General features: G+C 39.8%; 1 protein-coding gene and 1 pseudogene across 4 annotated transcripts in view; both read right to left on the bottom strand.

Annotated features, from left to right (window-relative positions):
* Window positions 1-17,587, bottom strand: part of atosb (atos homolog b) — a 29,052-nt gene extending 11,465 nt beyond the window's left edge. For 2 of the 4 annotated variants that reach the window (XM_026187213.1, XM_026187211.1), the window contains exon 1: window positions 3,589-4,205. The gene's annotated coding sequence lies outside the window, so the exon portion shown is untranslated. Of the gene's footprint in view, window positions 1-3,588; window positions 4,206-12,178; window positions 12,296-17,146 lie in introns of those variants that run through there. The other 2 variants (XM_026187212.1, XM_026187210.1) reach the window with 2 other exon arrangements.
* A 1,909-nt stretch (window positions 17,588-19,496) lies between these two features.
* The window catches only part of LOC113033348 (coiled-coil domain-containing protein 84-like), a 4,077-nt pseudogene continuing 1,216 nt past the window's right edge, over window positions 19,497-22,357 (bottom strand).

Genomic DNA, 22,357 nt, shown 5'->3' with positions numbered 1-22,357 from the left:
CAATTTATTATAAAATGTCCAAATTAACTCTTATCCAAAATATAAGCAAATAAAATGAGTTTTTATCACCACACAAGAATTGTTAGATTTTTTTTTAATTAAAACTTTGTTTTTTAAAGAATTTCTTACATTTCACTAAGAATGCATTGCTAAAAGTAATAAAGATGTTGCCTATCACTGGTGAGCCAGTTGCAAACAACATAACCTCTGCAGCACTGCCTATAAATCTATCTGCATTCAGAAACAGACAAAAGAGATTAAAAAGGCCAAGATGAAAGATAAAAGACTTAAAAACACCTGACAGCAACCAGCGGTCAGAGAAAGCAAAGAGATAAAGGATGAGGGGAACCGAGAGAGGCCAACCCAAACCAAAGACCTTGAGGATGGTATAAATAGAGCCCCACCCCCAAGTGTCAGGGGCAACCTGGCATGTTCATGGCTACATATTAACGAGCAGTTATGAGGCCAGTTGGTTCAGAGCATATAAAATGGAAAAACAATGTTAAAAAAAATAATATTCAAATATAATTTTTTAATTCTAACAACACACTCCTTGAAAATGGTTGAATGCAGAAAAATCTTCCAACATAAATATTGCAAAAATGAAATAAAAACTAGAATAAAATAAATTTAATATCTTTAAAATAAGCTAAAAAAAAGAAAAGAAAAGAAAAAAAGATATGAAGTAATAAAAAAAAAAAAAACTTATAATAAATAAACCCAAACAACTAATGAGTCATGAATTAACTGAAGTTAATATTATTTTACTCAGTTTGCTTCAAATCCATGTTAAAATGAACTTAAAATAGTAGGAGTATAGTTTTAAGAAACACAGTAGTAAAATGTTAAAGAGGATGACAAAAATAAATTAAAATTGCTGAACAAAAAGCTTAGTTTGTCTGACTCGGCCCTAGATCTGGATCAAAGCAACAGCAGACTGAGTCATGCATGGAAAAACATTAAAAGGAAATCTGCCTATTATTAAATCAGGAAATAATTTTCCAATACAACAAAAGGACAGTGAGATAGGATACTCACTGATCCTATTCATTTTGATAAACAACTGGGATCCAGAGTGAAACCTCCTGGAAAAATTACCATTTTCCAACTTTTCAACCTAAGCAATAGTCACATTATCATATATTGTTATTTAGCGTTTGTATTAAGTTACTTTTCTTTGAGACATTTCGGTTATGTGTGTTGAAATATGTACAAGTATGTGTTCATTGGAATGCACAACACTCAACACATAGGCAACCACTGTGTCAGTCTATGAGCATCCTCCAGGGCAAAGAAGATTGTGGTCATGAGGTTGAATGCCAACAGTGTTGGGTCAGATGACTTATAGCCCATCAAGAGGCCCAGAAGAGTTTGACTCGATCATTATGGGAGGTGGTGTTAGGGATGTGGTAATTGCTAACAATAAGGCATATGGCTTACACATACACTCTTAGTTCCACTTGAAAGACTAATCAGAGCTTATGAGACTAGACACCCATCAGTAATGTGGGTGGCAACTACCAAACATCTGCAAAACAGGCAAAAGCACACTTAACACCCTGTGGTTTCTAGCAAACAAAGCTGCACATGGATGGACTACATCCTTGAAAACACACTTAAGCTATAACAGTCATGTTCAAAAGGTGGGGTGGGCATTAATGTTGGGACGTGGAGCCACTCCTGGTAAGGTCAAGACAACCCATAGAAGAGAAAAACATGAATTGAAACTAAGGTGAATAAACTATTTTAGAGAAAACAAACCAATAATAGTTTCCTGATGCAGCTGAATATGGATATTCATATTTTTTTATTCTTAGAAACTGATAAAATTGTGGGATTTGTGGCTTGATTTTTTGTGTGGTGAGGGGCATGAACTGTGTTTGGCATAACAAGGGGGATGTCAAACCACTGGGCTATACATAAAGAAATGAATGCAGAAAGATGTCATTAAGAGGCAAGTGATCATGCAACCTAAAAGCAGTTCCCAGTAAAATCTATGGAGATGTCAAAGATCAGACTCAAAACCTAGCAATTTAATCCTGCAATGACTTGGGTTTGTTTTCAACCCTCAACTGATTTGAAGAACAACAAAGCTACTGTATACTTTAGATATTTTTACTGCATGCTCTTCGACAGTTACAATTTCTCATAGGTGGAGTCCTCAGATAAAAACAGCTGACCTTCTTACGGCTGTGAAGATTCACTTCTTTTAGTATAGAAATGCTTTTATTAGAATACAAACATTTTGCTAACTGGGAATTTTTGCAGGTAACACAGGAAACGCACACGTTTTAGTTTTTTAGCTATCCATAACATTTTTCTATTCCAGCTATCATAGAGTGAGAAGCATCATACACCATGGACAGGTTTCAGTGTTAACATAGAGAGACAGACAGCCAGTCACACTTGAATTTACACCTACGTCCAATTTTGAATCACCAGTTAACCTAAACTGCATGTGTTTAGACTGGAAAGAAGCTGGAGTACTCCGAGAGAACCCACACAGGCACAGGGAGAAGACGCAAATTCCACACAGAAACCACACTCTTTGATTCAAACCCAGGACCTTTTTGCTGTGAGGCAACAGTACTAACCACTGCACTGCTGTCCTTCTCCCTCATTTCATTCATTCATTTGGAATCAGAGAAAAGTGTGAAGCAAAAAAATCAAACTGGGATAGCTAATGGTAAATTTCTAGTCTCTCTTCTTCCAGAGGCAGACAAAGACTTCACAGTGGCATTATGCCAACTGTGTAAAATCGATGATTTTTTTTCCCAGCTTGCAAGATTAAAAAAAAGACCATGGGATAGGGTTAATTGCCCACCCTTCTAAAGAGGTAAAATAGTTTGTTTTCAGTCAGTAACACAATATTTTTGGCTTTTGTGAAACCCTATCTCTAGGTGGTCAAATGCACTCTGACCTCTTTATGTCCTCGGTCAATCTAGAGGCATGATAGCATCAGCATGAAGTCAGTAACCTCCCAAATGTCCTGATTGTCTCACCAAGTTTTAGCAGATCCCCACCCAAACTACTCCCATGCCTGTACTCTGCCTGAAGGCTGATAAACAAACACAGAGAGAAGGGAAAAAAGAAGAGAGAGAAAAAAAAAAAAAGCACCACAAGAAAAAGTTACTGGGTGTTTCTACAAACAACCAGCTGTTGATTAGATTACTATAGTCTCAGTTCACAAGGGACTGGAATGACAGCTCACTAAGTCTGTGAATGTGTTTATGTTAAACAAAAGGCAGAAGACAGGAAGTGGCAAAGAAAGACAGAACAGAGAGGTAAAGTTCAGTGAAACTGATAAACGAGAGCGAGAAAGCGTTAGAGTTGACACACACAGCATTCTGACTGGAGAGTAATTGCAGTCTGAACTAAGCTGGCTCAGTGACATAGTTGCTGAGAATGCCTTTTTGACACAGGGTCTGTTTCTGTTTCTCCCTCCCTCTGCCTATCTGTCTGCCTGCCTTTCATGTGGCCATTTTAGGAGACATTGAGTCATTCGAGCCCAGCTGACAATATGACAGCAATCAACAGGAACAGCTTTAGTACACTTGACTTCACACCAAGAGAACTTGTCTCACTCACCCTTGCAGAAAGATTATCTTGCTGTCTCACTCGGTCTTTCCCCTTCCTTCCTCTATTTCATCAGGTGTTCTTGAGGGGTGACTCTGTTGTCTCTTCTCTGTGTCCTCTTGTGTATTTCTGTTTCTACTAGATTAGGGTGCCTTATTGGTCTTAACTCCCTGGCTTCTCATTGGTCTTTGCTTCCTTCCGTCTAAATAGGTAATGTCGCAAGAAAGACAAATAGTTTTTCTGCATGCACTGATTATCCCTCTGCCTATGTATCCTGTTTTCTTTCCGTCTACCTCTCTCCACTCTCAGTCACACATACACAAATGAAAAACCCATCAACAAACTTGCAGCCCTGTTTTCTCACTGGTTCCCTCCCTTGCCTTTTCTCTTCGGAGTCCTCCCTTTTCCCGTTTTTTTCCTCTCACTCGCACACCTCCAAAGTATCTTGAATACAAAAGCGATCTGGCATGCTACAGACCCTTCTCACCTCCCACTTCTCCTCTTCCTCTATGTACTTTCAGGCCCCTCCTTTTAAGCTTTCTAGCCATCCTATCCTCTCTGTTGTGTGTGTGTGCGCTTTTCTTTCTGTTAGTTTCCTCTCAGCTGATAGAGTGAGGCATGCTTTGCTCACTCAGCAGTGAAGGCATACAGGGGAGAGGAGAGGAGGGGGGGGGGGGGGGGGATGCTTCCAACTGATTGGCTCACCAGAAGGGGGGTCAGCTGTAGTGGCTGAAGCCCTGATTGGCTGGAGGAAAGGATTGCAAAGGGGGAGGAGGTGTGAGTATCCATAAGCCCTCCCACCTGCTGAAGCTTTGAATGTTCTGCAAAAGTAGAGTGCAGGCTTTAAGAACACTTTGCGTAAAGTGTGTATTAAAACACACAACTCATCTCCAAGCATGACGAGTTTTCTTTGTACAGTCAACCACATGTAAAGTTGTGCATGTGTGCTTGAATTGGTTAAAGAATAACAGTTAATAAAAGAAGTTAATGTCTTAGAAAATAAACCTGCTAATAACTATGCAATCACTCCCTCCCCCTTTCTCTGCTTCCCTATTTCTTGCTCCTCTGTGGAACATTAAAAGCAGGCATGAAGCAGAAGGCTTATCTGTGGTGGGACTGATAGAGCAATAAGTGCATGTGAAAAAGTTTATCAGTAGAGGACCAGGAGCAGCGCTCAGCTGTGTGCTTATGAGTGTGTGTGTGTGACTATTGCAGCATCTGTGAGCTAATAAGGAGCAGGATGTCGATTACCCGAGAACTACTTCAGTTTGGTGTTGTTGAAGTCCACACAGCACAGTGCACTACTGACACAAGCACGCATACAGTGGGTGGAAACTGCACAGAAAGTTGACCACAACATATATCTTCGAGGCTGTCGAGCGAGTGCTTATTCAACACATATTTAGAACACTTCTTTGTCCAGTGCTCCTGGAGATGCACACTCACACCTCCCTGTCTATGCTTTATTTTTATTTTTTTTATTTTGGAACACTGGGTTGACTTTTTATCAGATGTACACTGGTTGAGACATGCAAGACCAACATACTGACAGCTACTCGTCACTTTAAATTTCATTCACTTTCTGTCATTCTCTCCCTCTAGGACTCCTGATCTACAGGAATTCTACCTCCAACTCAGTTTCCATCTGTAACACCCTTTATCTGTTTCCAAAACAAGATGGAATATTTATTCCTGCCAAGTTACTGCAGAGTTTCTGTATTGTCTCTGTTTTACAAGAGGGTGGACTGGGCATAAGCTTTGTGGTGTCTCTTTTAACAAATTACTCTAAGGTTATGGCTCCTTAACAAATGATTCATGCTTTAAAAAAATAAATAAATCCTTGTACAAAATAAAAATCTGTCACACACATGATTTGATCCTACCTGCCACCAGAATAAATATGTGCATAAACCTGCATACAAAATTTATCTCTACCACTCTCATAGACCATGTACTGACATGTACTTATTCATAGGTGGTTCCTTGGCTGAGTGATAGTATGGTTGCACTTGTTTTTTGGTTTGTTTGTTTTTGGCTTTTTGAGTGTGTGAACAGTAAAAGTTAGCAGAGAGGTGGCTTGAAAAACAAGACACGTCTTCAGCCACATAGCTCCAAATATAGAGATGTGGGGATAGGGGTGAGAGCGGAGGAGCGGAGGGGGGTAGACAGGGGAGGAGGAAGCAAAAGAAACAGATCAAGACAAACTGACAACTGAAGATTGAAATGAGATTCATGTGATTCGTCCGCTGCTTTTCACAGAAAAGCTGGTAAAGAAATCTAGTAATGGGATTTTATGTTCCTACTGTTTAAGATTCTCCGTTTCAACGCAAACAAACGAAGACAACTACACCCTGCTGTCCCTTTAAGAGTGAACGTTGCTTTCCATATTTGGCGATAAAGGGGTGTGTCTTCCCTCTGAACACCTTCCCCCATTCAATGGCATTGAGTGGAGCAAAAGAAAACGATGCATTGAAAACACACACACTCACATTCCAACAAAAACTCACACTGATGCAATTTTGACTTGAGCGCATGGCAGTGTTTGTTTTGATGTCTACATGGCAGCATAGGGGGCTGGACTTTCAGCCTTGATAAGAGAAATGCTGCTTGACACATGTCTTGTTTTTGTAGGCCCCTCAAAGTGACACCAGCTGTGTTTATTCCATTTTCTGGATTAAATGGGTTTCTATGGGTTACATGACTTGTAATATAGTCTCGGGAACAACATTTACAATGCATATCAGCTGCATTAAAAAACAAACAAACAAACAAACAAACAACGCATAAAAATAAATAATCTGTGTTTCTAAACCAAAGTATCTAAAACAAGCTCCTTAACTCTCTCACTCAAACTGGGAGTGAATAAAAGGAAGGATTAATGAGGGGAGGTGGAGGAACAAGAAGTGTGCATGTGTGAAGAGAAGAGCATGGTGCCTGTTTAAAGACGCACAGACTCCTTCCTGTTTTGATGTCCACGTCTGCGTGTGGAAGTAAAGCCGTTAAGAAGCATAAAGCTAAAAAAAATATTTACAAATAATATTTGCAAGGGTATTACAAACACCGGTGCATGTTGATGACTCGCTTCTTTAAATACACTCAAACTTTATGATGCAATGCCTCTGACTTGACTGTAACAATTACATGAATGTCTGCCAGTAAAGGGTAGACTAAGGTACATATATTGTAGGGTGGCTGATAATTACTATCACACTTTTTGCCCTCTGGTGAAATGTGAAGGTACATTTAAAGCAATTTCAAACTTCTTTTTTTTTTTTTAATACAACCTCCTTTTTTTAGTGCTGCAAAACTTCAGCTGTAAAATGTAATTCTTTAAAAGCAAAACTAATGACCTAATTGGTATGTAGATGAATTTAGTTCTGCTTTCATATTATGAAGTAGACCCTACGATGACACAACAGAGAAAACCCTAGCAATCATATGACCTCCTATGAGCAAGCGCTTTGGCGTCAGTGTGAAGGAAAAACCCTTCACTTTTAACAGGAAGAAACCTCCAGTAAAGCCAGGTTTAGGGAGGGGCGGCCATCTGCCGTCACCAGTTGGAGTAAGGGTAGGAAGACAGGATGATTAAATGCAGAGAGGTTTATAAATACATAGTGACAATAAGAGGTTTCTTATTTTCAAACATTTCGGCTCTTATTTCAACCAGCACTTTTGAAGCAGGTCTTTACCTGCCTGATTGAGTGCTATAATTCCACAGCAGACTTTACCACAGATAGAAAGTTCAGGTACAGGTGCTTTCTCTGTTTGTAGGGTAATCAATTGACTTTATGCAAATAGATCTAGCAAATAAGCAAATAAGCAAACAAATCTAGCAAATAAGCAAATAATAATCTAGCAAATAAGCTAGCAAATAAGCTAGATCTATATGACCAATTAAACACAATGGTTCGATTATACAGCTCCATAGTGTAATGACCTTATAATAGCTGGATCAACAGAATTACAGATATGATGTCAAACAATTGTTATGGTCAAAAAGTAAACATGACAATAAAGGAGGACGGAAGTAACAGGATTAAAAAACAAAACAAAAACCGCAGATGTGTACAGGGGCAGTCTGTTTACTCAAGTCACGTAATGTCATGTAAAAGTCAGGCCAGAGTAGTAGAGAGTAGAGAACCCACAATGAGTAAGAGCTCATTGATGAATGCAGGGAAGATGCAACATGTCTTTTAATGCCAGTGGGTCAAAACTTGAGAAGCTTATTAACGCTTTAGGATATTTCACAAAATACACACGTTTATCTGCCCAAGTAGTTTTAAAACATTGACATTAAACACAGCTATACTGTATGTTGATCATTCTTATTAAATGATCTTTCTACACATCAGTGGACTAATGAGACTGGGCACTTCTACAAGGTGTGCACTTTTTACATTCAAAATAACTGAACTGAAATGCAGAGCATGTAGAAAAAAAATGTAAGTTTCCCAAATTAAATAAATAAACTATAAATTAAAAAAAAAGATTATTTATTTATTTATTTATTTATTTATTTATTTATTTATTTCATTTTAACCCATTCTGAACTCTTATACATCATTCCTGAAATAACATTAGTTCCCTTTGTTGGTTTGTTTGGCATTTTAAAACTAATTTCCTGTGTATCAATCGTACCGCATTTCAGAACTCTGATTATATCACTGTGAGATAATGTAAAACGTATGAAAGGAAAGAAATCAAGTGGATGGGGAAAATATGATGGGGAGGAGTGTGGCACCCTGAGTCTTGGTGACAGGCTAGGCCAGCTCAGAGGATGGAATGTTCCAGAGAAATATGTTGCCTATTCACACAGGACAGGAAATGTGTGTGTGACTGTGTGTTTCAGTCTCCTCCTCCTCCTAGCCTTCGGGTACTTTTTTCCTGTCCATCTTCTTTCAGTATGAACCAATTCTTTTTTGCCTTTCATGCTTAGGAAATTCACATAGCATGGTGGTGTTGCACCATTCTGACTGGTAGAGGCTGAATGTAGTACCATCTTGGCAGTGAAGGGGGGGGGGGGGGACAAATACCACGTAGTTCATCCAACAATCATACTGTCACTATTTAACCATTTAATCCAACAGATAACTGGTTACTAACCAAAGCGGATGGCTGAGAAGATTAGGATGGCACTTAGAGGTCATTGACACCCACCTTTTCCAGGAAGTGTGCAATCAACAGCAGAATGAAAGGAAAACACAAGCAGCAAAGCACACAGACTTAGAGAAAAATGTTGAATTCAGTCGCATAACAGCATGTTGGTAGACACACATTCATAGGACGTCTCATCAACTTAAATGTCGGTGATGTTTCAGTGTAAAGTAGAGAGTGACGTCTGACTAGGGTTAATCCTGAGATCAATTTAACACACATCCACACACGCATTTGCGGTTATTAAGCAGAACTTAATAATGAGAAGCTTTGGCAATATAACTGCAGCTCTCTGTTTTAGGCTACACCCACTTTAAGATACTTTCATTAAAAATAAACATGATCTGGTTCCAAAAATGTATTTTAGCATAATAAAGTCAGTCTAGAGAGATCAAAAATAATCTCTCTACACTGACACACTTGTAAATCCATTTTACATTCACTATTTGCGTACATCGGGTCTGTGGTGTTATAAATAGCAAGCAGCAAATTTCTTTTTTGTAAAAACACAATGTGTAGGTAGAGCAGAAATGAGGAGAACTAAGAGCAATTTTTTTTTCCCCCATCAGGCCAATAAACAAACTCCAACTCAAATTATAAAGCAGTCAGGGGAGTGGAAATAATATTGTGAATATTATGCCACAAAGTAAAAATATGGGGACATATTAGAGTTGTATCAGGACCATTATCCATTGCCAAAGACAACCAGGCAGTGGGAGTGGAGTGTCTATAGAAAACTGACCAAACATACAGGACAGCCACCCTGATGGCTGAGTAAGTCACAAGCTGCGTCGGTGTGACTCCTGGCTCACGTTTACTGCACGTCATTCCTCTGCTCTCTCCTTTGCTATAATTCCTGTGTCCACTTCAGCCTAATTGGTGGCTGCTTGTCCTGCATGTTGAATCAGGCTATACACAGAAGGGATCCTGCTCAGAACTATCAATGCAGTATGGAGAAAACAAAAAAGCTTTTTCCCTTGCTCTGGTGAGACATGCAAGGTGAGCCAGTAATACACACATACAGACAGAACATTTGTTTCATGGCATACCAACACAACCAAACCATTAGTACGCAAAGTCAGAGATAATCACTTATAGGCCTATTTTAGAAATACAAACAACACAAAGTGCTACAATGCTCTCAAGGCTGTAGGAAATACACTGTTGTGGATATTTGTTTAATGTTGGCAGACCTAAGACTTGGTAGGTGATGTACAATAAACTGTTTAAATTAAACCCTACATACTTCCAATTACACTATACAGGTATACTGCAAACATCAGCTCTGCGTCGCTGCCTTGGAGTCATTTTTTTTAATTTAGTGTAAAATTTCATGCAAGTCAGGCGTGTCCTACATACCCAGAATCCACAAGACAGATGGGAATATGTACTATGCACACATGGAGGGCTTTGATGCTACACTTGTTCCCCTGAGTAATGGCAACACAATAAGAACAAAATGGAAAGCTCATAAGTGACCAATGTAATGCACAGGATTACACGTCTTCTTTCCAAGACTAACTCACAAGACTACATTAATACAATGCGTTTATATGTTTTGTTCAAGGAGACTTATTTATAAATGCTAAATGATAACTCTTTGGCCACTTCTTTAGATATATCTGTTCAGCTACTTGTAAATGTAAAGATCTTATAACCATATTTTATGGCAGTTAGGCATGAAGACCTGGTCAAGATGACCTGTTGAAGTTGAAACAGAGCAACAGAAAGGGAAAGGAAGGTGACTTAAGTGACTCGTAATATGGTGATGCTGCTTGTGCTCAGCCTCCCTGGGAAAGTCTATGCCAGGGTGCTGGAAAGGAGAGTTCGTCCGTTAGTCGAACCTCGGATACAGGAGGAACAATGCGGTTTTCGTCCTGGTCGCGGAACACTGGACCAGCTCTTTATCCTCTCCAGGATACTTGAGGGTGCATGGGAGTTTGCCCAACCAGTCTACATGTGTTTTGTGGACTTGGAGAAGGCATTCGACCGTGTCCCTCGGGGTGTCCTGTGGGAGGTGTTGCGGGAATATGGGGTGTCTGGCCCATTGCTACGGGCCATTCGATCCCTATACAACCGTTGCAAGAGCTTGGTTCGCATTGCCGGCAATAAGTCGGACTCGTTCCCGGTGGGTGATGGGCTTCGCCAGGGCTGCCCTTTGTCTCCGGTTCTGTTCATAATTTTTATGGACAGGATTTCTAGGCGCAGCCAAGTGGCGGAGGGCTTTCGCTTTGGTGGCCTCAGAATCTCATCTCTGATTTTTGCAGATGATGTGGTTCTGTTGGCTTCATCGGGTGAAGGCCTCCAGCTCGCACTGGAACGGTTCGCAGCCGAGTGTGAAGCAGCGGGAATGAGGATCAGCACCTCCAAATCTGAGGCCATGGTTCTCAGCCGGAAAAGGGTGGAGTGCCCACTCCGGGTCGGGGATGAGTTCCTGCCACAAGTGGAGGAGTTCAAGTATCTCGGGGTCTTGTTCGCGAGTGATGGGAGAAGGAAGCCGGAGATCGACAGACGGATTGGGGCTGCAGCTGCAGTAATGCGGACGCTGCACCGGTCCGTCGTGGTGAAGAGGGAGCTGAGTGTAAAAGCGAAGCTCTCAATTTACCGGTCGATCTACGTCCCTACCCTCACCTATGGCCACGAGCTGTGGGTAGTGACCGAAAGAACGAGATCGCGGATACAAGCGGCAGAAATGAGCTTCCTCTGAAGGGTGGCTGGCCTCTCCCTTAGAGATAGGGTGAGAAGTTCGGCCATCTGGGAGGGGCTCAGAGTAGAGCAGCTGCTGCTCCACATCGAAAGGAGCCAGCTGAGGTGGTTCGGGCATCTGACAAGGATGCCCCCTGGGCGCCTCCTGGGTGAGGTGTTCCAGGCATGTCCCACCGGGAGGAGGCCCCGGGGCAGACCCAGGACACGCTGGAGAGATTATATCTCTCGGCTGGCCTGGGAACGCCTTGGTATTCCCCCGGATAAGCTGGAGGAGGTGGCTGGGGAGAGGGAGGTCTGGGCCTCTTTGCTTAGGCTGCTGCCCCCGCGACCCGGCCCCGGACAAAGCGGATGAAGATGGATGGATGGATGGATGCTTGTGCCAGACAGGCTGTTCTGGTATTTCAGATTTTCAAGCACAGTCACATCTACGGTTTACAAAGAATGATGAAAAAGAGAGAATATCTAGTGACTAGCAGTGGGTACAAATTTGTTGTTCATGTCAGAGGTCAGAGGAGAATGGCCAGATTGCTTCAAGGTAATAGGGCAACAATAACTCAAATAGCAATCAGTATACACAGAAGAGTATCGCTAAATGCACAACAGATCAAACCTTGGAGCAGGTGAGCTGCAGCAGCAACAAAATCCATTGTTCTCCTTCAGACCCTCATGAGGCTCAGCAGTGGCTGCAGATGACAGGATAGTATCCCATCCTGATTCAATCAGTTCTTTTGTATTGCCTCACCTCCTGTTTCAGGGGATACTGGGGATGGAGCCACCAGCTCAAAACGATACCGCACAGGACCAGCTCAGCCAGACTGCTTTAGATGATTAATCTGTTTCCAATAGCTCATTCCACCACCTTGGACCAAGAATAGAAGAGGGTGAAGAAGAGGGTAAAACTCTCTACTACAACATAAGCTTTGTGGTAACAAGGAGCAGTTTTCCTTGCTTCCCTTTAAGTTAACATTAGTTTTAAACTAGATATAGGCAGAAACAGAATGCCTTTGTAAAGAACAAAGAAGTGCTATGGAGAAACTTGGGAGGTTTAACAGCAAAAAAGCAACAGTTTACTAGATTAGTTATGAAAGCATGATGACACTTAAGCAACCTCCATTGCAAGGAGGGAGGCAAATACATCAACAGGAGTGGCCTGCCACACCAATATTTGCAGAGCTTAACAATCTATCAATACCACGGTCATTCCTAGGTCATTTATCAAACTTGGCAACACAACTGTGTTGTCAATGGTCTTGAAAAGGTCTAGGTTAGGAGATATTTTCTCAGAAGGAACAAAAGTTTGAACTTGTCTTGGTTGAGCCTCTAAGATGTAAAGCAAGCAAGCAGCAATGTGGGACGAACAGCTTAGAGTAATTTACAAATGCTTCAAGTACTTTAGATGATGCAATACCATCATGGAAGCTTGTGACTTTATCCAAATTCAATCTGCACTCAGTGTCATAAAAACTATGTTCGGTGGCAAGAAAAACAAAGTGTTCTGTAACAGATGGGTAAGGCCTAAGCACTGATCTCAACATCATGGAGTTCGTTTGAGTTTACCCTAAGCCAAGAAACGCAACTGTGTAATTCTCCAACATGTGTCGAAAAACCTACTGAGTATCTTCAATTCCTATTATTGCTTAACACACTTTTTGTGAAGTTAATTGGTAACTATTTAAGGTAGTTTTAAAATGCATCATTATGTTTCTTCTAGAGCTGTACATACTGCAACAATAATTTTTGGTTTGTCTATTTGCATAGTTATTTAGAATGCCCATATAACACACGTATACACAGAATTGGAGACATGTCTGTCATTTATAAAAGATGTTACATACTTAACTTAGAGCAGACACCAAAGCAGCTTGGTATAACAAAAATACATGTATTTGAGATCATTTATTTATTTTTTAAAATACTGATCACCAGCAGTTATTTCACCTGTAGTTACTTGAAGTTGTGGAATGTAATTCACTTTGCTCTACCGTGTCACTGCAAACTGCTTCCACGCTAGATGAAACCTTAGATGTGTCATTCAAGCCACTCCAGCATAATACGCAGTATCTTCCCTTTACAAGAGCAATCAAAAGTAAAATCTTAGATTGACAAGAAGGCAAACTGGAACATGTGAACACTTTTAGGCTGTTTGAGCAACTTGAGCAACATTTAATATACACTTGACCTGTTTATAATTCCTGAGTCTTCATAATTGCAAAGCTGTCACAGTTCTGACTATCCGTGACCACCACTGTAACATTGCCAACAAGGATCACAGAATTCTTTGGCATTTTCTTCAATAACCTCCACATTGATTCTTCTGAAAACTACAGTAATAGAAACACAGGGACACTGTATGATTGCAAGAGAACTAACCACTTCCTCTTACTGGTAGACTGTTAGGAGGACTGTGTGACCTTTAATGGTAAGATTGAAGCTAAGTTTGATTAATGTGTGTACCAAGCCCTTTTTACACATGCTCTCTGGACAAAGTCAGGTAAGGATATTTCCAAAGCTGGGGCAAAGGCATGTTTCTCTACTCTGTTGCATTAATTCTTCTTTTTACAACACTTTGTAAGTGTTTGGGAAATGAGGAGCCCAGCTGCTGTACATTTAAAAACAAAAATGTTTCCTCATTCTGAGTGAGGTTGTACATCATCTTTATGCAATACTGAAGGCCTTCCCTGAAAGAGATATATGGATGGCATTAATGGTACCGTCATAGATGTGCAACTTACCCAGGCTATATGCACTAATTGATTCATACGCTGTTACAGAATCTGGCTTTTGAACTGTGGCCTCTCCTATTTAGCCTTGGGAAAAATAATGACAGATTAAAAAAAAAAAAAAAAAAAAAAGAATACTTTGGTTATTAAAATCACAGGATAGTTTTAAACTTTGGTCCGTTCTTTATAAATGAAGTCAGTCCCAGAGACGATCTTATTTATTTTCTTTTTTCACATTTTTTTTATTGTTCTTTGTCTTGACATTGTCCTGTGTTTTATTCTATTGTTAAGTGTTCTTGGGTGTCTTAAAAGATGCTTTTAAATAAAATGTATTATTATTATTGTTTTCTTTTGCGTTGTAGAATTTTGACTTCAGATGTACTGACACATATGGAAAAGAAATAGTAAAACTTGTATGATTTACTCATGAAAGTGGCCGCTTTCTCATTACTTTCATATATTGTTTTAGTAAGTACCCAAAACATACAAGTTTCATTAATATAATTTTTCAAGGGATCTTATATCTGTTTTCAGTGTTGTATGCTTTTCATACAAGTTTCACACAAGACAGATACAAACGTTATAAGATTTATATATATCTTTTCCATATGGGGATGAATCATGTTTAGTTATACTGATAGTGGTTGTCAGAAGTATTCCCAAGCCTATGCAGTCATTTCCAGAGTCATATGCGCCACCAGTGCAGTGCTACCTGACGACCTGAGATCACAGAGATTTCATCCTTGTGTTTGATCTTGTCCATTGCATATAGATTTTTTTTAATTATCAAGTAGAATCCCAAAGTGACACTGAAGAAAAGAAAACTCTATTCAGAAGACCCAACAGTGGTAGTCTCCCTGCATTTTAAAATGAGAAACACTATTCCTGTCAGCTGGTCACTGCTTTCTGTGGTTTAGTACCAAAAGTCACATCAAATTCTTGTGCATACTTATTATCTAAATTTATTTGTTGCATTCCTCTTTTCTTAAAGCTAATAATTTATGCCTAGTATTTTTTTGTTTATTGTTATTCAATAAACATAATTTAGCTCCCATAAGGATAGAGCACAGTCGTGCTTGGGCACACTCAGTCACACATACACACTAGAGATCAATATAGCCCCAGAGCAGTGCTGAGTACTCGATCTAACCCACACAATCATCTGTAATCTCTGGCATCAAATCCTGCTGAGATACACTGGAGAGCTGACAACAAGCCTTCATCAACAAGCCTTCATCTGCTCAACGCATTTAATAGCCACCCCCACTTTTTACACAGACAATCAAATTGCTGCCAGGTAGAAATGCTAAAGAACAATCGTGATCAAAGACGAAAACCACCATAAGACAAATGATACAAAAGTTATTTTTGATTTGCTCAAAGATAGAGTGTATGCAAAAGTATGTAATGTTGTTTTTGTGGACTTTATTTTATTCTCTTCCGGCAGAATCATTCATTCCCTTAGCCTAAATAGATACTGGTGGCCCTCCAAACTACCATTGAAAAACAGACTGTTACTCATGATCCTACTCTTGCTTAACTCAACGTTCTTGCCTGCTTAGTATGCACAGAAGCATGCAATTTGATTTCATTTAATTTGGCTGAATGTGTTGGTTGCTAAATTTTTTGAAGCAGAAAAAAACCCCAACAACACAACGGGGGCTTTCCTCTGGCTATTTTCTTTTCATGCATGGAGGTTGATACACTTATCCATTCTTGTATTTGATCACTCCCTCTCTTCCTTTTCTTTGAATGTGAGAGGATTATCCAAGTTTCTCTATCTCACCTGAATAGACTGAATTCATTTTGTGTTTTTTTTTTTTTTTTTTTTAAATTGTCCTTGTGTACCTAAGCATGAGGGAACTTAAGTAAAAGGTGTTTGAGCATGGGACAAGCCCAGACCCAGGCCTGCTGAACAACATGCATCTTGCCTTCGGGGCTGGATACAGCAAAGATCTACATGACGTCACACTCAGCTGAGGACAAAAGCCCACTGCTTTCTCCCAGACAGAATAGTGGGGGGTGGCTGTCAGAGCAATGCATGGACAAGCAAGAGAAGAAGAATAATGAGCCGCAGCTGTATTTGGTGCTGCAGTGTGTGCAAAAATCTGTAGTTTCCATACATGTAAGACAGCTGCTGTTTTCCCATATGCACGTGTTCTTTATAGATGATGCAGTGTGAGACTGCACACACATGCCTAATGTGTATGTCATTGCCTTCATGCTCTGCTTGTCAGGACAATGAGAGATGGTGCACTGCAGCTAGCATATTAACAGTGCAATATAGGACTCATTGATTTGTTACATTTATATATTTATTTATTTATTTGCATATGCATGTGACAAAGGTTCTGTGCCATCATCAATACTCTTCAATGCATGATGCAATGCAACTCCCAAGTGCAATCCAAGGGAACAATACACCGACTGCAATCAGTTATATGCCCTCTTCTATTAGCTGTACAATGTTCATCATCACTCCACCCGCTGAGCTACAGTCACAATCTCACAGATATACCGCTGCTGGTTGATCCTTCTTGCCTGGCCCATATATGCACAATCCCAGGAGCACAGTGCGCAGTTACAATAATTAAAAAAAAATAAAAACCGTTTTATCTCATAATCATTTTAATGCCACGCACACTATTAATTTTGATTTATGCATTGGGATTTCACTGGGAAATTCTAGCACTTTGTCCCCAACCAATGCAGACTGTGCACACATAAAGAAAGTGTGAGGAAGGCAGACAAAGCAGGGGAACGCCCCCTACATCATGCAAGCTACTGTCAGGTCATCAGCTGGATCAGGCTGGATTTCGCTCATTCTTCTGCTAGACTCCCAATTATGATAAGGAATCTCTATGCATGATCACAATGCAAAGGATATAACTTAACCCATTTCAACAAACCCCTACCTTTAAAGTACACACAATGCAGAAGATTAAAGGGAAGGCAACCAGCCACATTTCAAGATTTCGAAGTCTACTCACCTCACGAAAAATATAGACTCAGATTATCAAACACAGCCAGGCAGTCTGAAGTGACGTCCGTGCAGTCTGGGAGTTTGGCCTTTCTACTGTCTGTCTGCCGTGTTGACTGCTGCGTTGTCGGTTTCTAGGTAGCTGATGTTATGGGCCGAAAATCGACTTCGAAGCTAAAAGACGTTAGCAACATTAACCGTATATCAAATAGGTAAAATATTCGGACAGTCTTGAACTCGTCCTCTCACTCTATAGTCCAAATAGTTTGTTAGCTAACAAAGCTAACTCCCTTCCTCTCTGTGCCAGTCTTTTTCGTGCACTCCCAGCTGTTTTCGTTGTTTCAGCCTTTGCCTTAAATTCCTCCTCTGTCCCTTTAAGTAACAGGATTTCCGGGGTTTGCGTGTAAAAATACCAAAGGCGGGGCTTATTCACCAGCTGAGCGCCTGTCATTTAAGCGATTCGCCGCTTGGATTTCCCTTAACCAATCATCACTTGTAGTTTTTTAAACTATGCAGATTTATTCAAACATACTGTTCTCTGATTGGCCTAAGGATTACCCCAAGAGCCGCCCAGTACACGTGCATTTTCTTCCCTCCTAGTCTTCAGTGCCAAGGATAGCTTTTTGTGCTGGAGCTCCGACAGTTGTTTATCCATTAGTGTTTAAAATAATACATGACACGAAATTAAAGTTAAAAATAAGACTTTAATAATTACTGTCACGGATGCGTGGTAATTCATTTAGTTATTTTTGTATTTATGCACTGGTTAAATTCACAGTACTGTAGGTAACCCCTTCTTTTCCTTCCATTTGCTCTAAATCAGCATGTGTCACAGAGCTAAGAATAGCTCAGCAACATGTATCCCCTTGCAGCTGCACTGAACTCCACGCCCATCTACCCAGAGTACACTGGGGCCTGATTATACTGTTCTGTGACGACGATGCAGCCTGAAAAGATAAAAAGACTGCGTTTGAGCTCTGCGCCTGGACTATGGGATACTGAGTTTGATGCTCTTGGCTGTTACTTCTCAGTACTTTATCTCTTAGTAATAAACCCAGTGTCTGTTACTGAATAAACTCAAAATTACTAAATCAGTCAATGAGTCATTTATTCTTATTTTAATTACCACACAATTCTAATCTGTCAAAAAATAATTAATGCACGAGTTTAAAAAGCGTGTACCACATAATCACACGTGTTGAGGAAAAGTGGATTACTCCCCTTTGTGCATGGCAAAGAGAAAATGTCCTTTTCCGAGTATCATATCAGCGTTCCTATGTTCTTTAAAAGTTATCTGAACTTTATGCACAGGCACACAATAGAGATGTGTTATTGTTCATATATTACTCTCAGATCCAGCGTACACTTGATGGGTATTATGGTGGTAACCACATAACAACTAATGTTATGATACCGTCACAGTGCTCTCTGTTCTGCGTTAATAAAGGTGATATTTAACATTGGTGTATTTATAATGCACTGCAAGAGGAAGTGCTGCTGTATCAATCATTTGTTCAACTTCTTTTTGAAATTTCCCATTAACAGAATATCTTTGGTGTATGATTATTTTAGTTTTGGGCCGTGGGACCACAAAGGTGGGGTCATGACAGATTTTTTTTAAAGACATTTATCCAAAAGCGACAAAATTTGCATGCGGTGTCTGCAAACATTTTCCAGTAATTCATTCTCTGAAAAAGGAAATGAAAACCTTATTATTTTGGTAAAAAACAGCTGTTATTATTATGTGTATTATTTTTCACGGTTGCATTGCTTCAACAAGCACAGTAGTATTCAATCACATACATTTTCCTGTCACATAAGACAGAAAAGAACCTTATCATTAAAAATGACAAACTGCACCATGCCTGTGTTAGCTTCATCTTGGCACCAAAGGTGCTTTTTAGTTTAGCTCCTTGCGCCCCCTTCTGTTTACTTGCTGTAACAGTCGTATTGCCCTCAGATCTAAGCATAAGCAAACTGCTGATCAGAATCCAGGACTTGATAAAAGTCTTTACAGTTGATTAAATAAGTGAATGTCCTCACTTATACTATAAGTGCAACATGCAGTTAATTTTTTTTTTATTAAAGAATAAAACAAAAAACAGAGCTTACTTTTCTTTAATAAAGAATAGCCAATACTTATAATACAAAATGAATGTCTTTATAGCAATACTTGAAATTTGGGGTTTTTGAAAAGATGTTTGAATACAATTACATGTACTGCCATGCATGTACAGGGTGTCTTATCAACCTAAAACATTTCCAGTCCAGCTCCTTAAACACTCATATAACCATAAGTAACAAGTCACACACTATATACATCACTATCACTTCTCTATTTCACACGCCATGCTTAAATATTAAGTGTTCAGCTGATCAGTTGTTTTTATCTTCTTTGACCCTTCTGTGTCATATTCCCTCCTCCTCTTCTGTCTGTGCTTCTGCCCTTCTCTTGCCTGAACTGGTGCCTGTTGTGGGAAAAACAAAACATAATTCACATGCATTGACAAGAGAAGCTAATTTACTTGAGTTGAATCTCAAACAACAGAAAAAAAACCCTATATGGACAAATTTGGCTCAGCAGTAAAGTGCCTAAACTGTTTCAGGCTTTTTTTGGCAGCTTTCCTGAGTTTCCAGGTGATAAAATACAAAATTACACACTAAATAAAAAATGCAGAAACAAAACTTAGTATTGTCTGACTTGCGTAGAATGGCGTTAGTATTCAAGTCATCTCTACAGTACAGACAATGATAAAATGAAGTCCACTGAAGGTTAGCTTTTGCCTACATCACTGGTCATTTTGACGTGTGACTGGTCATACTTTAAAACGTTTAATGGATCAGCATCTTGCAGACAAGAATCTGGTGGATATTAAAACAATATTTTGATCTTCTGTATGAATCTAAACAGGTGGGGCTATATTTCCCTTGTGTTGATGAGATCTTTAACATTGTAAAAAGTGATAGCAGTGATTTTCATCCCCATGAAAGCAAATTTAACACAAATATAACACCATAGATTTTTAGACACATTGCGGATCATGTGGCCTATTGGCTAACAGTGCAGAACAAACATAAAACACTGAAAATATCTGAATGATATTTTCTCTGTCTCTGTAGTCATTCCTCTGCCAAACATGTCCCAAAACACCAATATGGAAACCAGGTGCAATGAAGAGCTTTGTCAACTAACCTGGACTGCCAGCGTCGACCGCTGTTCCACACTCTACCAAAGGAAGGTAGCCAGTTGGCGTCTGTATGTGAGCTGTGATCGAAGTTGGCCCCCACTCTGTTCGGAGGAAGCTTCCTCAGCTTCTCTTGCTCCTCTGGCAAAAGCGAGATGTCATTATACTCCCATTACAGGCAGATTTTTTAAACTGGTTTTATACAAGTCTATGTGGATATGTTATTTTTAATTCCTCACACTAACTCCAGCAACAGCAGCTTCATGATTGTAGCTCTAGTGTTTACGAAAATGCTACTTATAAATGACAGTGATGCAACAAATGCTTGACACTGCTACATGTCATTTGATGATAGCAATCATCGTCCTTACTATGTTTGAGGAACTCGTGGAGTGATGGGCCAATCTCTGGCTCTGCAGCAGTTCTGGAGGTCCCTTCTACAGGATCATCTTGGAGCCAAGGAGGGACAGCACCTACAGCACACACAGGTTAAAATGCTTCATCAAGCAGACAAAATAGTTTCATGCAGAAGCTTCAGAAAGGTTGAAAAACACAACAGGAAACCAGTAAACAATGTATTAGCTTAACAGAAACCAAAGTTTGTCCACTGATACACAATGCAGTTAGGTCAACATCATTAAGCACTTATTTTTAATTCATCATGCAATATGACTAAGCAGATGTCTGATGTACAAGTTTGGGGACAAGATCACAAGATATCATCTCAATATTGACCAAAATGTCTGAGTAATCTTTCCAGCACATTGTTGAATCTATGCTACCAGGAATTAAGGTACTAGCAAGGAGAATCTAATAATGTTCCCAGTGAGTATATATACTGAATTTATATGTATTAATGTTATAAATAGCAGGAACAGTAAAAGTTCTGCGTAACTCTCAAAAGCAGTTGTTTTGCACAACCACATATATATATTTTTTTCACCGCCACCTCAAGTCATACATCACAGTACCTGTATGAACGTTTCCACTGTTCGATGAATCCTGTATGAGAGAAAAAAAGCGTTCATGTGAGGTCATTGCATTTGTATGATAACATTGCATATATATATGTATAGATGAGTGAATACTTTTTGAATAAAAGCTGCCAGTCTACCTGATAACCTATGAATGTCAGGCCGTGTCCTGCTGGAGTCCACGGCATTTCACCCATCGAGTCCACAAAGCTGCTCCCCGCCTGCTGGTCTGATCCTTGACACATAAACTGTGAGCTGTTGCCCAAAGGACAAGGTGATCCCCAAACAAAAACACAAGTCATTTGAAGTGAGACTGATGAGAGTGTAGAATAGCTACAGTGTTGCAGATGTGACAATGGTTTACCTGACAGAGTTCTCTACAGATGAGTCTGTGCCGTTGGGTCCGTTTAACAACTCAGGCTCTGCATCACGCTGATATTGATTCAGGAAAAGCCAACAGTGGTTCACAGAGGAAGTCTGACATCTAATCATGTTTCATTTCAGCTTTTATCATTACAATCCTTACACACAACATTACCCAAAATGTTAATATAAACCTCGTGCCCTTCTTCTTACACCAAAAGGTTAACCAGCCACACTATTCTTCAAGAGTTAAACAGGAGCCTACAATTATTTAGCTGAAGAATGGTGGAATTTGCAATCTTACGTGCAAACAAACACCAGTTAATGCCACAGTGATGGATACTGCCACAGCATCGTTGGAAAACAAACCTCTAAAAGTGACTGTAAGACCTCCTGGCGATGCCTTTCCTGGGCTCGTATATGCTCAGCATGCTGCAGTCACAAAAAAAGAGAGAAAACAAAAAATAATTACCAACAAAAGGTTTCAAACCTGGATAATGTACCCTTCCTTAAGACACTAATTATACTGAAAAATGACTCTAAGGATGAAAACAGTCTCTAAGTAACTACATCTGCATTTCAGAGCTGACTTTCAGATGTTGAGATGCTGGATAATTCAGCAATAAATTGAACTGAACATTTAAAACACCTCTATATATGTAACTATATTAGCATTTATCAATACTGTGCTTCACTACT

This window comes from Astatotilapia calliptera, chromosome 12 (genome assembly GCF_900246225.1).
Source record: "Astatotilapia calliptera chromosome 12, fAstCal1.2, whole genome shotgun sequence".
Taxonomy (NCBI): domain Eukaryota; kingdom Metazoa; phylum Chordata; class Actinopteri; order Cichliformes; family Cichlidae; genus Astatotilapia; species Astatotilapia calliptera.
This window is presented reverse-complemented; position numbering and strand designations above follow the sequence as displayed.